An 18,795-nucleotide genomic window follows, 5' to 3' on the forward strand; every position below is an offset into this window, starting at 1 on the left:
CATGAGTCAAAGACTACCTGTATTGCAGGTTACATCTGTGTAACAAACCATCCTCATAGAAGTCTCAAAAGTGATGTCATCTTTAGACCACTATCATGTCTGCACCATTTAGCTGAAAAATTTAATGTATCACCAAAAGGCACCTTTTTTTAATGCTTTGTGGATTTCAAACCATCCTTTGATCTGATTCCAAGAGAGAACCTGTGGGGAAAACTTCAGAAATCCTCAGTGAATAAAAGTTTGTTCCTTTGTATAACTATAAACTAAAAATTCCAATAATACATTCAGGGTTAGTGCGCTTGAGATTGTGATTTTAGTTTATTTCAAAATGATTGGCTTAGTTCAGTGTAATACTTATTTTGCAGCTGTCTTTCGCAGTACTCTTGTCAAATTTGGATACTGTCCTCTTTGTAAAAAAAGTTACTAGTCTACATGGACAGATTACCTATCTAGTATCTCTAATCTATGCTCTCCAAGCAGAAATTAGGTGCCCAATCAAGCCATCTATTGAGTTGCCAGGCTACCAGCCCTCACTACCATAAAGATCCTACAGGAAAAGGGCAGTATGGACAACCGTGGGATTTGGCAGGGTGAGAGCTGTGGACCATAAACAGAAAACTTTTGCTGTGTCTCAGCATAACAGATACTTTTACAACAGATACCCTTTTTTACAACAGATACCCTTGCTGACCTTAATAGGACACTAAAGTGACAGGTCAAGGTAGTTGTGATAATGATAACTCAAATAAGCCCAGGCTCATGGTTCTGGAAGAAGAACTTACTATACTTTGGAAAGGAGAAAGTGTGAATCAGGTATTATGCATCAGTCACACAAGAAGAACAAAGTATCCAAAAATAGAAGCCACCTTCTGGTTGGGGACTCAATTGTAAGGGATGCAAATTTAGGAAAGGATACAGAGATTTTGAAAGAAGTCAGGTGTCTGCCAGGTGCTACTGCCAGCAGAGACAAGAACGTATTCTTAAGATAGTCAAGAATGCCAGTAAGGACTGTGATGTTGATGCTATTATACATCTTGGTACAAATGATCTGTCCCAGAAGGATTTACTTTCTGTTCAGAAAAACTTCCAGAGCTTGGGATATGAACTTAGCAGTATGGGCTGTAGGCTTATCTTTTCAGTGGTTCTACCAGTATACAAGGAACAAAAAGGGAAGGGCCAGCATGTAGCAGAGTTTAGTATATGGCTAAAGGAATGGTGTAAAAGGGAAGGCTTTGGTTTTGTTATTCATGATGTCTGCAGCTGGTCCAATGAAAAACTACAAAACAAATAGCTAGAATCCATCAAAGAAAGGGACTGAGTTACTTGGCATTAAATTCACAGATTTTCTGGATAAACATTTAAACTAAACAACGGAAACAAAGAATTAATTACTGAATATTTCTGTCCCCATCAACCTAAAATTAATAAGGATACCAGTGCATGTAAAATAGATATTTGTGCAGGTAAGATTATCAACTTTGCTGTCAATCAAAACCAAGGATTTAATAGTGAGTGCCATACCATGTGCATTAATCAAACAGGTGGCAAGAAAGTAGGGGCAGGCAGGCACAACACAGGTTATGTAGACAGTAAACACAATGTCAGACATAAAGATCTCAAGTGCCTATATACAAATGCACAAAGTCTGGGGAACAAACAGGGTGAACTTGAATTATGAATACATGAAGGTAGATATGACTTAGCTGGAATAACAGAAACTTGGTGGGGTGAAACCCATAATTGGACCATACTGGTAGAAGGATACAAACTGTTCAAAAAAACCAGACCCCATAAAAGAGGAGGTGGAGTTGCACTGTATGTAAAGGACCACTATATTGCTACAGAAATGCATGAAACCAAAGATGAAAACCTCCTAGAATACATATGGGTCAATATAAAAGAAAACAAAAGAATGCCATTGTTGTGGATCAAGGAAATGAGAGGCTTAGACCAGAGCATAAGTGGAACAGGCTTTATTCAGGGAATAAAGGGTCGTCGGCGTCTGCTTACTAACAGGCAGACCTGGCTAGCGAGCGGCGACTGGCTCAGCCGACAGCCGGCTTTATAGCCGACTGTCAAACGGAGCCAGCCAATGGGAGCTGCTCGTGCTCCTGCTTAAAGAACGGACCTGGTTGGAAACCCCAACCTGTCCCCAAGACATAACACCCCTTCCCCTAGATGGGAACACGTATAGTCCTTGAGATACGCTGGGTGGTCTGTGTTGGCGACCGAGCGACGTAACTCGGGAGAGTCACTGGGTGATGACAAGTTCGTGGAGTCCTGGTCAGAGTACATAGGGGGCGAGCTTGGCTCAGTGCAGGATCTGGAGCCTGGGGAAAGTCTCTGCCTTCGGGCTGGGTTGGAGAATAGTCTTTGCCCGAATGGCGGATGCCTTCGCTGGGGAGAAGCGGTGGCGTCTCCGGCTGGCAGTCCCGGTCTACTGCCTGCTCCCTCTGCTCCGTTGGAGACGGCTGGTCTTCCTGGGAATTCTCGACTGGACCATGGTGCTGAACCTGAGGGCTGTCCGGTGGAGACGGATCTGGGGTGGTCAGGCTGCTCCGTCGTCTCCGCAGCTGGTCCAGGTACCTCCGCCATACACGACCGTCTTCTAGCTGGACCCGATAAGATCTCGGACCTGTGACAGCCACGACCCTCCCCGGTACCCACAGTGGATCCCCCGCATAGTTCCTGGCAAACACTAGGTCCTGTAATGCGAAATCCTGGCCAGACTGTCAGACCCCAAAGGGGTGCCCAGGCAGTAGTGGGGTGTGTAGCCTGTCTAAAAGTAGTCCTCAGGCGTCTCCCCCCATTAGCAGTTCGGCCGGGGGACTTGTTCAGTAACTGTGCACGGTGTGGTATGCTGGCTCAGGAGGAAGCGAGACAGTTTAGGTGCCAGTCCTCTTGGCTGAACTCGGGCCAGAGCCTCCTTGGCCGATCTGACTGCCCTCTCCGCCAGCCCGTTGCTAGAAGGGTGAAAGGGGCCGGAGGACGTGTGTCTGATGCCCAGATTGGTGACATACCTGCTAAATTCACTTGAAGTGAACTGGGGCCATTGTCGGAGACCAGGGTGTCAGGAAGCCCATGAGTCACAAAGAAAGTCAGTGCTTTGGCAACTGCTTGAGTGGTGGTCGTCGGGGAGTAATGCCAGGTCGATCCACTTAGAGTACGAGTCTCATTACCACTAAGAAGGTCTTGCCATGCATTGGCCCGGCTAGGTCGATGTGAAGCCTTGACCATGGGGCATTGGCACTTTCCCACCTGGTGGGAGTGGTGGCTGGCGGGGCTGCCCTGGATTCCTGACAGGGACAACACGAGCTTACCCACTTGGCGATCTGGTGCGTCCATCCCTGGCCACCAGGCGTGGCTGCGAGCCAACGCCTTCATCCGCACGATGCCTGGGTGGCCCTGGTGCAGCACCTTCAGGATAGGAGTGCGAAGGGTGGTTGGGATGGCGACTCTGGTACCCCACAACAGGCATCCCTGCAGCTTGGAAAGCTTCCTGCTTGAGTTTTAAATGGGGTGAAATCAACTGAATAGTTAGTTTCTGGCCACCTCCCCACCCAGTCCAGAACCTGGGCGATTGTTTTGTCCGCTTTTGAATGGGTCCGCGATGTCATCCGGCAGTCACTGGCAGTTTGAGCTCGTTGATCTCGAAAATAGCATGCACGGGGCTGGGTCCTCGACTGGTGCTGGCAAGGGCATCGGCTGAGGGCATCTGCATGGCTCAGATTTTTCCAGGACGATAGACCAGTTTTATGCGAGTAAGCTGCCAGGAACAAGATCCATCTGGTCATCCTGGGGACAATACCTGGGGTTTGCTTGTCCCCGGATAACAGGCCTAGAAGAGGCTTGTGGTCTGTTACTAGTTCGAAAATGGTGTCCGAATAGAAATTCATGGAATTTTTGACTGCTGCTACTGCAGCCAGGGCCTCTTTATCAATTTGGCCGTAATTACGCTCAGTCAGCGAGAGGGTTCGTGAAAAGAAGGCAATTGGTGCTTCGGAGCCATTGGGAAGTCTGTGGCTTAAGACAGCTCCTATCCCAAAAGGGGATGCGTCTGCAGCAAGGACCAGGGGAGCGCTGGTCAAATTGAATTACACAGCCTCAGAGGTGAGTAGGGATTTGACTGCTTCAAATGCATGGTTTCCCTTGTGTCCCCAATGCCATGGTGAGTTTTTATCTAAAAGCCTGTGCAGTGGTTCCGCGACTGAGGCTTTGTGTGGGAGGAATGAAGCATAGAAGTTCAATAAACCCAGAAAGGCTTGCAACCGGCTTTGTTGGTGGGAGTGGGTGCCTCATGGATTGCCTTGACTGTAGATTCCACCGGTGGATGCCTGAGGCGTCTAGCCTGTAACCCAGAAAGTCCACCTGCCTAGTGGCGATGGCACATTTCTCCCGTTTAGTTTGAGGCCATGCTGCCTGAACTTCTCTAACACTGCTCTGACTCTCTGGATGAGCTGGGGTCTGTCTCTGGCTGAGACCAGAATGTCATCGAAGCATGGCACTACACCAGGGAGGCCTTGGAGAATTCGCTCCATCAGCGATTGAAAAATACCTGGGGCTACACTTACGCCAAACTGGAGACGTTTACACCTGAATGCCCTCTGTGTGTTACTATAGTCTGTAAGTCAGCTGTTTGATCGTCAACAGGGAACTGTTGGTACGCTTGTGACATGTCCAGTTTGGCGAAAATGTTGCCAGGTTCGAATGTATGCAATAGGTGCTGAATAACTGGAACAGGATATGCGCTAACCTGTAAATAACGGTTTATTGACGTCTTGTAATCAGCACAAATTCTCAAATTAACGTCTTTTTAAGTGGGGTGACTATGGGGGTCTCCCATTTGGCGAAATCAGTGGGTTCAATCACCCCCTGTTCGAGGAGTTTGTCCAGTTCCGCGTCCAATTTTGGGCGGATGGCGAATGGTACCCTACATGGTTTTAGGCGGAGGGAGTTGCCTGGGGGTCTACTGAGAAGGAAATGGGCGTGCCATTATAACAGCCTAACTCGCTACTAAAAACGTCAGCGTAGTCTGAGAATAAAAAAGTCAGTATCGGAAGTTGAAACAGCATGGACCCCGTTACACTAAGGCCAAGAGGGGGAACCAATCCAACCCCAAAAGACTAGGAGGGCACCATTAACAACCACCAAAGGCAGATGGCCTTTAAAGGTTTTGAATTGGACTAGGAACTTGCCTTTCCTGAGGACAGGGATGTTCTTTCCTTGGTAGTCTCTCAGGGTGAGGCTGCACCTTTGTAGCTGCTTCCTAGCCAGCCTGGGCTGGATCTTCTTAAGCGTGTCCCAGGAGATGATTGAGAGCGCTGACCCCGTGTCCACCTCCATGCGGCAGGGTTTACCTTCTAAGGAGACAGAAAGTGTAATTTTATTGGGGTATGGAAACGTGTGATTCGCGTGGTAGCAAGTATAGCAGCTCTCTACTTGCCTTTGGGAACCAGGAGAAGAAGGAGATTTTTGTGGAAGAATGCGCGCAGCTTGGCAGACTCTTGCGAGGTGACCCTTCTTGTGACAGTTGTGGCAGCTGGTGTTTTTGAACCTGCAAGATGCCCGGGCATGGGAATCTCCACAGGTCAGGCACAGAAGAGTTTGTTTCGGGCCGCTGTTGTTTCTCTGCCTGGTTCCTACCTGCGACTGTCTCACCGGCTTGAGGCGATGAATGTCAGAGTATTCAGTAGGGCCATCTTCGCTCACCACTTCTTCGGAGTGTATGGAGGTAGTGCTGGGCTTGGGTGCGGTGCCCTGGATCTCGGCTGCTGACTGGGCTGAGAGTTCAGCAGCCAAAGCTTCCTCAACGGCCTGGGGAAGGTTTAAATCTTTCCTGGCCAACAGATGTCTTTGGAGCCTTAGATCTCTTACCCCACAAGCGAGTTGATCGAGCAGCATGTCGTCCAGATAGTTCTTAAACTCACAGTGAAGAGCTGCTGTTCTCAGGGCAGCCATGTATTGGTTGATGGATTCCCCTCGGCTTGCTTCCTCATTCTGAATGCGAAACATCTAGCGATCTGGGACAGTTTCGGTGAATAGTGGTTGGAAAGTGTTTCCAACAGCTCAGACCATGGAACATTCTTGATCTCTCGTGGTGCCAATAGTGCTGTGGCGGTATCGTAGACTGCAGCCCCGCAGTAGCTGAGGAAGTATGATTTCTTCCTCTGCTCCGTAGCATCAGCCAATCCGATGGCATCGATAAAATGGTTAAGCGATTCTTATCTACGAATCCCATTTTTCTTCATCAGGTTTGAACGGTGGGAATGCCGAATTGACATTCATTCTGGATCACTCAGTCTCTTGGCAGATTGGTTTGTCTCCCTGGGTGTTCGTGGCCCTGTTTATTGCTAACCGTGAGCGTTGGCGGCTGTGGCTGCAGCGCCCTTGACTTGCTCAGTGACTCCAGCCTCGAGGAGGCAGTTTGTATTTTTGCGCTCTCTGCTGCGGCGTTTGGCGGCTGTGGCTACAGCGCCCGTAACTGACAGCAGTTCAAATTTCGCGCCCTCTGGAGAGCGTCAGAGGCTATGGCTGCAGAGCCGTAACTGACAGTAGCTTGAATTTCGCTCTCTAGAGAGCGTTGGCGACTATGTAGCTACAGTGCGAACTTAAGCTTGAGTGGCTGAATTCAAGCGACAGCGGTTTGAATTTGGCGCTCCTTTGCGGCCCAGCGGCTGCTGCGGCTTCAGCGCCTGACTTTCACTAACTGTAGCGTTCTAACCGGCGGCTACAACGCTCGTGACTAAATTTGGCACTCCTTTGCGAGCACAGGTGGCTGCGGCTTCAGCGCCCGACTTTCACTTGCTGTGCTGTTCTAATTCGAGGCGGCTGGCAACGCTCGTGACTTTCACTCTGGAGCAGCAGCGATCTGAGCCTGAGCCCCTTGCGAGCGATACGGCTGCGGTACAGCGCTTGTGATTCTGTGACTTCAGCTCTCTTGAATGCTTCTGGCTAGCCTTCCGATCCCACCTTCGTCGCCAGTGTTGTGGATCGAGGAAATGAGAGGCTTAGACCAGAGCATAAGTGGAACAGGCTTTATTCAGGGAATAAAGGGTCGTCGCGTCTGCTTACTAACAGGCAGACCTGGCTAGCGAACGACGACTGGCTCAGCCCGACAGCCGGCTTTTATAGCCGACTGTCAAATGGAGCCAGCCAATGGGAGCTGCTCGTGCTCCCGCTTAAAGAACGGACCTGGTTGGAAACCCCAACCGGTCCCCAAGACATAACAGCCATGACCATAGGTGTATATTATAGGCCACCCAATCAAGCAGAAAAAATAGATGTCCTTTTTATCAACCAATTAACAAACATATGCAAGAAACACAGAACAATAGTAATGGTGGGCTTCAATTATCCTGATATCAATTGGAAAACAAATTCTGCACCAAGTGAAAAATCAAATAAGTTCCTAACCAACCTAGTTGACAATTTTGTTGTCCAATAGGTAGAGGATGAAACTAGAGGAACAGCCATACTGGACTTAATTCTTACAAACAGAGAAGAAGTGATAGAGGGAGTTGAAACTACAGGAACCTTGGATGAGAGTGACCATTTCATACTAGAATTCAACATAACACAAACTCAAGCAATAGAACATAATGACACCAGAGTCTTGGATTTTAAAAGAGCTGATTTTAATAAACTCAGAGAGAACTTGGGAAAGATTCCATGGATGAAAATCCTAAAGGAGAAAACAACTCAAGAATCTTGGGAAACTCTAAAATATATGATCATAGAAGCCCAGACCAGCACAATACCACTGAGAAAGAAAAACAAGAAATCCAAAAAGAAACCAGCATAACTGCACAAAGATCTCTCTGGCAAATTGAAAGAAAAAAGGACAAGTACAAAAAATGGAAAGAAGGATGTACAATTAAGGCAGAATATCAGCAGATAGCCAGAATCTGCAAAGAAAGAAAGCAAAGGTTCAGAACGAACAAAGACTTGCAACAAAAGTCAAAGAGGGGAATCTTTGTAGATGTGAGGTCACAGGCTTTGCATTCTTCCTCTGATGAAGGGTTGGATTAAAATTCCTTTAAGTGTGATGTATGGAAGAAACACTGGCTTTCAGAGGCATTTGTGTTAAAATGTATGATATGAGATTTTGATCAATATTAAAAAAACATCAAAGTTTTTAGGGAAGTAATCCGAAATCTAAACACTAACATTTCTTAACAATGCCATTTCTGATTCTAAATTAGCTATTGCTATCTCAAAATGCCATCTGTTTTTTTAAAGGGACTTTAGAGATGTGCAGTGTTTAAAAGAATTATAAAATTAATCTAATCAAACCCAAAGTTTACATGAAATTATAATGTAGGATAGTTAGCTGCCCTTCCTTTGTTTTGCTTATCAAAATACTAAAATGAATCTGGAAAGGATGCAGCAAATCTTGGACTCTGTCCAGTCTGTTAATAATTGAACCACTTCAGTTTGAGCATAACACTTAAAATGTCTGGTCTGCCTTCAGTTTTGAGAGCTTTGAGGTTCAGCGTGAATGTGAACTATTCTGTCTAAAAGTTTAAATCCATTTTCCATTACTTATCCGTTTACCTGGACAAATAAAGGTAAGTTTTCACTTAGAAGCTGATCCATCTGCAAATCTCTTCAAAGATTAGAGACTTGTTCCATGCTTTATCTGAGCTTGAAAATCAAATGCTTTTATGTGCAGTACTTAAGTAGCTAACATTGCCTCCATGTTTACCGAAAGGATTGTGTAAATGTAGCACATGTTGCTGGAATGCCATATCGTTCACTAAGAAAAAGATGGAAAAGGTAGCTAAGTATTACCCTACAGAAATGTAGCCTCTTTATACTTCTAAGCTAATGAAAACCTTACTTTATACTGCATTGTTTCAAATGTTTAAATAAATTTCAGTTTTCAAGTGTTATATTAGTACATATAAGTTATATTTATGTTATGTATGCTTTAATTGAGTTTGTAATTTATTTATTCCATATATTTGATTTCCCCCCCCCCCCTTGGTCAGAAGAAACAGAAGCAATAGAAAGGATAGGAAGTTGCACTGTATGCTAAAAATATGCACATCTGACATAGAAATTAAAGATAATTAACTTGCTATTGTTATTGAAAGCATCTGGAAACACATAAACAGAAGAGGGGATTAAAAACAACAGTTATTGATATCCACCTCTGGCCACCCAAGAAGAAAAGATGTTTTCTAGAAGCAAACAGCAGATTTTTCAATGAGGCATGAAGCACAAGTGGGGATGGGTTGGGAATTTTAATTAATTCATGGTTTGTCTCGCTGATAACTTTCTTCTTCAAAAGGCAGAACAAGGCACAAAGTTTTGTAAACAGGCAAAATAGAAATACAGTAATGGGAATTTTGGTGGAAAGTGCTTTCAAAAGAACAAAGAAATAGCAATTATTCAAAAGGCAAACAGATAACAAAAGAAATATACATCTCTGTTTGTAAGCATTTTGAAACCAGTAGCCCGATGCAGATAAGCTCTGATTCAGTTCAAATATGGCATGACTTGATTTGAGCTTGCAATTTTAGATCTGAGGAAAAAGTTATCAAATCATTGGTAGATATGAGATTTAACTGTTAAAAAAATTATCTGCAGAATGTCAAGGGAAACATAAAAATGATTGAAGCTGCTTCATTTTTTGTTTTTTTGTTTTGGCAGAATGGGATGAAAACAATTAGAGTAGATGGCCATTTTAAGGGCAGACCTTCTACAAAGCATCAGCTGAATGCCTTCAAGGATTTCACTGCAATTGTTTTTGAAATATTTCTCTTGTACCTTGTTTGGTATGAGGATAAGAGAAAAAATTTACCCCTAGAGCCTCAAAATTATTCAGCAAAAGGTTTTTTAAAAAGTTATGTGGTGTTGATGCAGAAAGTTTCATATTTGAATTTTAAAGTGAAGACTCTAAAAATCTGTTTGAAAAAGCAATTTCTCACATTTTATTTGTTTAGTTTGGTATGACATTAAAGGTGGAAGGTGACTTAATTTCTGAATAATGTTTCTGTCAGAGGTTTGGCATCTTAGGCTAGCAAATTTGACCCTTCTTAGAAAGATCTTGCATCACAACTATGGTGAGATACCAGGTGAGACAAGTCACCTTGGCCCTTTGTGGACATAGTTTATTTATACTGTTACATGTTTCTGGTAAAACAACAGAAGAGGGATCAACTATGGTTGGTGGATACAAGGGAAACTAAACAATTATATCTTAGGGAAAATCCAGAATTACTCTTTAAGCTGCTCTGCTCTTTTGCTCATACTGGCTTGGTCTATATTAACTGGACTGAGAGTCTCAGCTTGCAATGATGCTCAGTCTAAACTAGAGCTGTCAAACTTGTGGCCGATGGGCTGGATGCATCACATGCTGATCCCACCCCCACCCAGTTTAGCAAAGGGGAAAAAAGTCCCAATATGTCATGTGATGCTGCCATGATGATGCAAGTTTGACACTCCTGGTCTAAACCTTCCCATCTTTTTCTTCCAGAAAAGTTATTGCTAATAATTTTTCTCCCTAACTTATATACTTGCATCTGTCTGTTGAATCTCTTCTATTATATGTGACTTGTAAAATGGTAAACTGGTAAAATATACTGGTAAAACAAATTTGTTTGTTATTAAAGGAGAACTGGGGAAAATATAGCTACTGCAGAAAAGTCTTTTTTTTAAAAAAAAATATTTCTTACAATTTACATACTGAAAATCTTCTCTATGCTAACCAAAAATGTCAACTACAGTGCTACTTCAACAGTACTACTGAGCAACTCATTAAATTGATAAACTATATAGTCACTTAAAATACAAAGATTTTAGGTTTAATTCTTAACAGGCAGATAAAACCCTATAGTAGGGTCTATGGCTAAGTACACCTGATAAATTCCAAACAGAATAAAATTGGTTATGTACTGCCTTCTGGTGGCTAACACAGTTCAATATAAGTACGCTGCAATTTATAATGATAATTGGGGAGCAGAATTTTCATTACTAAGCAATGAGGTCATAAAATGTGAAGTCCACATAGTGATAGCAATCCTGGCAATGATTGCAGATTGTTAAGCAAATCTCAGGTGGTAAGAAGGCCATCAGGAAGGCATGTGATTGCTGCAAATGAGGAAGGGTATGCAGGTAGCCAGAGGCCAGTGGTGGCCGCTGCTGGGTGGGGGAAAGTGCAAATGGCTTCCTGGAGTGACTTGTGACCTTCCCTACTGGCTTCCCTGCTAGCTTTCCTCCCAAATGGCAGTCACATGACTGCAGGGCACTGCAACCATTGTAAGTGTTAGCCAAGCTCCACAGTGACATGACTGGGGAGGGGGGGTATTGCCATGATGGCCAGAACTTCAAGGATGGTTTAAGTACCATTCATTCAGCACTATCACAATTTTGAACAAGTGGTTGTTAAATGAGGACTAAATGAGTACATGGGAGAGATCTGAAGGAGCTTTTCCATTAAGATTGCTAGAGACATCACAACATGATGATCAATAAATCACTGTTTTTTACACAAGGGGCAGCAATGAAGACAAGGCTGTTAACACCAACACTATTCTGACACTATCTTACTGATGTATGTGTGCAATAGCCATGCAGCTACTTATATTAACAAGTATATATCATTGGTTCCCAGTGTGAAATAGTAAGGGACAGGAGGGCTCTCATAAACTTGCAGCACTATCATTGCTGGAGATTTTGCTTCTGGGATTATTGCCACTATATCCCTTCTCATAGGGATAACAGTAATGACTGGGTTAAAGCAGGTTCATTGTGCAAACATTGCTTATATTAGGAAGACAGATTCCATTAATGCCTGAGACACTATCATACTATTAAGAACATCTGTAAGAGAGGGTGGTCTGCCTAAAGACTGCAAAGGGGATAAAGAATTAAAATCCACTCCAATGGTCCCCAATCTCAGGAAGCTTTTTCCTCACAGCTGCTATTTATTTTAAAAAGTGCATGGACATATTGTGTGAATAATTCCACATTGCTTAGGGTTTAGCCAGTGCAGTTCTGACTAAAGAAACCTGCAAGAAATTCTTTGTGGTATTGTGATTTAATTTCTAACTGAATACATTCAAGTTTTAACATTTCTGTTCAGATAATATGGAAGTGATTGCCTGGATTCTAAGGCCTCACCTAAATACTCAATAAGAATAGAATGAACTGAAAGAAACTTATCTCTGGACTGCTGATTCTGGTTCCCAATACAGTTTTTAAAAATGTATGAGACAAAATTGATCATCAGTGTCTCTGTAAACAGCAGTGTTGTGCTGTTTTCTTACAAGTGCAAACCAGGTGGTAGCAGTTCTCTAACTCTAGCCCTTCAGAGGGAAAAAGAGGCAACAGCACAGACAGCGCAGACTAATCAGACTCTGACCTGCTTTCAGAAATAGAGCTTAAGAACAAGATTTGCAAGCGTACACATAGTAACAGAGACATTCCATAAATATAAATGCATCTCAATGTTCCTCATTTGTCATAATTCTCTCCCTTTCAATGACAGCCACCCACTAACACCATAAATTAAAACAGAAACAGGAGAACATATGCACATTCTCTTTTTAGAGGAGATTGTGTTCTTTAAAAAAAAAAACAAATTGATATCCATAGATTTAAACATAAGTAACACATGCTAGGTTATTCACATGTTATTTCATATATTCCAGCTGGGAGTGTTTGTAGCACTCTGTCCTGACTGTTTCCATTGATTGGGAAGCAAGTGCTCACCATCAGTGACCAATAAAATACAGAGTTTCCAACTGTGGGTGCGCTCAATACTTGGATTAAATTTTCATTTATTCCACATGCAGTATTTATATCACAAATCAAGCTCTAAGAGCAGAGGCTCCATTAGAAAAGGCTTTGATGTATTGGAATGCTTTTCGATTGTCCCCATTTGCAACATAGTTCATTACTCAACAATTTTTTAAAATATCTTTTCAAATAATAGGGTAAAGTGCATTTAGAAATTTGCATACAAGGTTTTATTGTTCCAGAACATACATGCATAGATTTTGTGTGAAAATGCAGCCCAACTTACTTTTACAAGTATGTTGCTTTTAAAAATACACATTATTCTGGAATGCAATTATGAATATAATTGTATGAATAACTGTATGTAAAATTGACTGGGCTGAAAATAAACTGATTGACTCATTCCTTATAACATTATCATCTGAGTTCACTGAATACTGTTTGCTTTATTATTTTTGAAAAAGCAATTGATTTCAGTAATATTATTCTTACATTATAACACCAGTATAAAATTGCGTCGGGTGGGGCAAACAATGAATATGAAGTTTCCAGTATGGCAGTGAAGTGGTTTCCATTTTATATAATTGAAAAATCCAGTAGCTATAAAAGTGAAATTGTTATTTTTAAGAGCATACTATGTTGGTGTATTTAATTGTTCAAATAATTTTATCCATTATTTCTTTAGTTTCTTATTATTTTGTCAAAGAACTGTATTTTTTAAAAATGTCTGACTCCCTGCTGCTTTTATTGCTGAGTGCCTACATGAAGCACAGTGTGTGTATCTTATTAGTGTTTTCTGTCAGTGACTTTAAATAAGCTCATGCAGAAAATTGCAAAAGTCTCAAGCCCTATCAATATACTGTCTTCTGAAAAGGAATGTTCCAATGCATTATTTATTCTATGTAAAAGTTAATGTCCTTAATATCCAATATCTAAAGCACATAAATGTTGGAATGGGCCAACTTGCCCCAGCCACTTGCTGTGGCCAATTCACCATTGCCAACTCACCACAGTCAACTCACCACAGCCAACTTACTGTGGAACAACTCACTACAGGATAATTTAATAATTCTATTTAATTATTTAAAATAAATAAAAATATGTTAAATTTTGTCATTCATATTTCATTTTTGTCCCTCCTTTTGCATCCCATCCACAAGAAGAAATTCATCTGGACAACAAAGACACCATATTACTATTGTACTTCGTCCAGAGTCAAGTTACATGAGAATGATGTCTATGTGAAGAATGAATTAGCAAGTGAATGAATGAATGAATATTAGTGCATTATAAATAACAAAATAGGCATAGGTATGACAATATCAGCAGATACCGAAGTTGTGCTATCTATACTCCTAAATGTATTCTAGCTATCTGCTTTTCCTTGGCTAATTAGTAGATGCTTTCTGTTATCTTATATGGAACTTAAGATATAGATTACATCTGATATAAAATCAAATTCAGTAATAACCCAAGTTAATTCTCAAGGTAAGCAAGTTGAATTGTAGTTTGGAAGAAAATGATACTTTATTTTACTATTGCCTTTGGCTTCCTTCATATACTAAATTAGTTCAGTAAAACTAAAGCCCTTATGAAATCATATACCATACATTTTACACTACATCATGCAGCTGTAACTTGCAGAAACAGTGTGGCATTAAGAAACTCCCTTGACAAAGTCTTATAAGGACAATTGCTGTCAAATGAAGTTCACAATTTTTTTTGCTTGCAAGATTGTAAACAAAACTTGATAAACAATTTACTTTACCTTGATGGAAGAGAGAGAGAGATATCAAAATGGTTATTACCATGGTAATAAGCTCAGTGTTCAAGTCTGTCAACATCCTTCTGAATCTTGAGTTTATCTTCCAAAGTGTTAGTTCCCCAGCTTGTTGCTCTCTGCAAATTTGATGAGTTCTCCTTTTATCCCCTGATCTAGATCATGAATGAAGATGTTAAATAGTAACATTCTGAGGACTCATATTGTTGGGGGTAATATGCTCTGTAAACTGCTTAGAGAGGGCTGTAAAATATATAAGTTCAAATGCTATTGCTATTCTTCCTTTCATGTAGATGTAGTTCCATAGAGGAATTACACTGAGTGTGGTTAGTCAGCCTGTGCAAATCCATCTGAAATAGAAGTACCACTATCTATTCCAATTGTTTTATCTTACCTAGGCTGTAGTCTACTTTGTTAAACGCCTTACTAAAATCTAAATAAACTATGTCCACAGCATTTCCCTAATCCACTAATTTAGTCACTTTGTCAAAGCAGGCAATGTGGTCTGGCCTGATCTATTTTTAATAAACCCATGCTGGCTTCCAGTCATTGCCATGTTTGTTTCTAGGTGATCACAAATCCACTCCTTGATTATTTTTTCCAGGATTTTCCCAGATGTGGGCAGATTAGACTGTAGATCTAATTTTTTTTCCACCTTTTTGAAGATTGGAGTCATACCAGCTCCTTTCCAGTCCTCTGGTAGTTTCCCATGCTCCAGAAGCTCTAAGCTTCTGACTGAAAATATCCATAGACATGAGTCTTTTTCATTATTACTGAATAATTTATTATTCATCTTTCCTGGATTTTTTAATTAAAAAAAAAAGACTGAATGCATTTAGCTTTCTTGCCTAACTTGGCAAAATGATAAAAGATGGTAGGAATTTACAGGCAAATAGTGAAAGTGAATAATTTTCTTTGCTCCTTAAATTACCAAGGCAATATTTTTCACACTAACACTAAGAGAATTTAATCTGAATCTTCATCAGAATGGTGAGGAAGAAACTAAACATTTTTCTATATAGGATGGTTGCTGATTAGTCAGTTTTTTAATTTTAAAAGCATACAAAGGTAAATGTGTATTGCCTTTACTTAACAACAACAAAAAAAGGTAGGGTACTCACTTATGGACTTTTTAAGGTAATATCTGGAATATAGTGGAGAAGCATAAACTTACCAGACTTTTGCTAACCTTTCCAACAGTTCTTGGAGAAATAAACACTGGATCTCATGATTGCTTCAGAAATGAATAAATCACATTATGTACATTGTAGAATCACTCCTACATAAACAACTACAGGAAAAGGAAAACCCTTTTCTTTTGATGCCACATAAACTGTTAATTTGTAAGGTTTTCCTTATATTTTTGTATAAACCCAAAGGAACCATTAATACTGTTCCCAGTTTTGCAGAATGTATACCTGATACAATTGACTTGGATTAAGAACAAAATAGAGTATTTCTCCCACATTTTATAAAGCTTACATTTGTGTGAAAAGTTATAGTCTTTACATATGGTAAGCAGACCTAGGCAGGTAGGCAGTTTTTATGGGGTTTTTTCTTTATATTTAGACATAAATTACCTGGCCTCCCTTCAAAGCCACTGGCAAAATACATCTTTTTTGAGTTTACTCAAGAATGGCTTTTATCTGTTTTTACTAGAAAGCTGCCTGATCATTGACAAATGCAAAGGACATTTTACGGCAGCAAACATCTGTGTGAAAATTATATGTAAGGAATCAACAAATGAAAGCCTTCTTTACATAAGGTTCACAATTAAGTTTTGTAACTGGAATCACTGTATATTTTAATACTAGAATTTCACACGGTAGAAGTTCCGTTACAAAGTCTTTTCTTCAAAATTTTCTCACTGTTGCCTCAAATGAAATATTTTGGATTCAGTTATTTTCTTCTATGTTCCAGGTAAGAATATTGTCTTTGCTTAAAGTGGAAAATAAAACTCCACACATATAGATATTAAAAAAATATAAGACATATTATTAACTCTTAGATTTCCTGTGTTTACAAACCAGTCCTATATTCCTTAATAAGTTTAAATGGAAATCGCACTTCCTGCTTCTATTTGAATATGGAATCTGCCTATTTGATCCTGCTATTTAAAGAAACTCCTTGTTCCTTATTGAGGTACACAGCTGATAGAAATGAGGACAGTATCTCCAAACATTTGGAAAACAAATGAAAAGAATCCAGGGTCTTCCGGTTTGAAGGGCTTCGGCGATAGACAGAGATCTGCGATCTTGCACAGTTTCTGTCTGGGCTCGCCGCTGGAGTGCTCTGAGACAGCTGGTTTCAGGGCTAAGCCACCCCGTAGAGGTGGTGAAGAGGGCGGAGACCACCAGCAGTAATAGAAATAACTTTAAAAAATTGGAAACAACGTATGATTAAAATGAGGGATAAATTAGTGTAATTTAGTGAAATGTTTGCAAATAAAACAAGTGAAATAAAATAAATGAGAAAATTGAATTAGGAAGGAACGGGAACATTTTAATTAGTTAATGTTTTATAAAATATAAGTGAAGAGGAGGGGGAATTAATTATGGAAAGCTTATAATTGTTCCCATAGAAGTATATGTAATTGAAAAGTAATGTTAAAGATGTTAAGACTTTAATGAATATTAATATTAATGATAGAATTGACTTGGAATGGAATGTTGTTTTAATTATATACATTTATATTTTTTTTCTTTTTTTAAGAATACAGTGTGTATTTTAAGAATGTACCAAGCAGAATCCGAATGGAAGTTATGTATTATATTGAATGTTACAACTTTATGGAAAAGATATAAAGGTGTCATACTCCAATCAGTAACTACAGGAGAAATTTTGTTTAATGAGAAAAGATAATAGATAATTGAAACAGGACAGACAAAAAATATAAATACAATGATTTGAATTGAGATGAGATAATTAAAATAAAATTGAGAAAATTAAAAGAGGGGAGAAGCTATGCAGAAAATGTAAAATAGTAATAAGATATGGAATAGAATATAAAAATGAGCACGAACCTGAATTTGTGTCTGTACGGGATTATGCTGCTTTCAAAAAAGATGTTTTATTTGTATTTTTTTTTCTCTTTGTGAAAACTCAAATAAAATTTACAAAAAAGAAAAAAGAAAACAATCCTATTTCACTATGTTTCAGACTGAGTTGATTGAGAGTATCTAATTGTATTGTTATTTTAAATTTTATTTATTGTTATCTGTTGTTTTCTATCTAGGTCCTTTGCAGTTGGACAGTCTAGAAATGAAGTTAATGATTACACATATAGGCAATCCACAGGTTAAGAATGTCTAATTTAAGAAGTACCTCTAGATACAAATGGGTGGCCTATTATTGAAAATGATGGATTTGCTTGAGTTACAAACCCCTAAAGCCACTCAATGCTTTACTCAACTGCTGAAGCCAGACATTTTTAATATACAGTCTGTTTTTCAGCAGTTTTCAGTCCTGCAGGGCTTCAGGGGTTTGTTAGCTTGACAAAAGATAAAACTCTCCACCATTTTTAGTAATAGGCAGTCATTTGTAAACACAGATTCTTACAAGTTCTGAGGTTATATTTGTGCTAAACGCAAGAGGGACTTACAACAGGGCCTTGTAGCTGTAGCCATTACATCATCCCACAGTCACATGATCACAATTTGGAGAAATTGGCAACCAGCTTGCAGTTACAATGTATCTTGCAGTCATTTGATTACCATTTGCAACCTTCATTGCCAGTTTCCAATCTGTGGCCTTGGGATCTGTGGCCCTGTGAGATTAGCCTAACAATCACAACATGGATAGCCTGTCATGTTACATTGTACTTTACAACCATATTGTTTAGTGACAGAGTTGCTGGATCTAATTACCATAGTTAAGTGATGAATGCCTGTTATATGACTTTAGAGAGTGGTGTGATGTGTAGAGAGACTAGGCATGCAATGGAGAGAGAGAGTTCAAAAATCAAGGAATAAGATGTAGGAATGAAAGAACTTGGGAATGTGACAAATAGCACAACCAAAATGTTTCTCAAAGCATTTTAATGTATGTGGGTTTCTACCAGTTCTGTCCACCTCTGTAGTACCAGTAGCTCTGAAGAGCAGCAAACATAGAACTGGTTCTATGTCTGCTGATGTTTTTGCCCACCCACCCACCTGGGCTCTTACCTGATCTTTATTTCCTGATTTTTCAACTTCAGCTGCCGAACGAGGCATTAGCTGCAGTTAAAAATCAAGAAAAGAGGGCTGTTTCAAAGGCTGCTTCTTGGCAGCAGC

At 40.4% G+C, this 18,795-nt stretch overlaps 1 long non-coding RNA gene across 1 annotated transcript in view; it reads left to right on the top strand.

Annotated features, from left to right (window-relative positions):
* The first annotated feature begins 8,432 nt into the window (after positions 1 to 8,432).
* The window catches only part of LOC148126369 (uncharacterized), a 59,441-nt gene continuing 49,078 nt past the window's right edge, over positions 8,433 to 18,795 (top strand). The window contains exon 1 of the long non-coding RNA XR_015743186.1: positions 8,433 to 8,567. This is a non-coding gene — a long non-coding RNA (uncharacterized LOC148126369). The remainder of the gene's footprint in view (positions 8,568 to 18,795) is intronic.

The sequence above is a fragment of the Pseudonaja textilis genome, chromosome 3 (genome assembly GCF_049901715.1).
Source record: "Pseudonaja textilis isolate UNSWEBS1 chromosome 3, rPseTex1.2, whole genome shotgun sequence".
Lineage (NCBI taxonomy): Eukaryota > Metazoa > Chordata > Lepidosauria > Squamata > Elapidae > Pseudonaja > Pseudonaja textilis.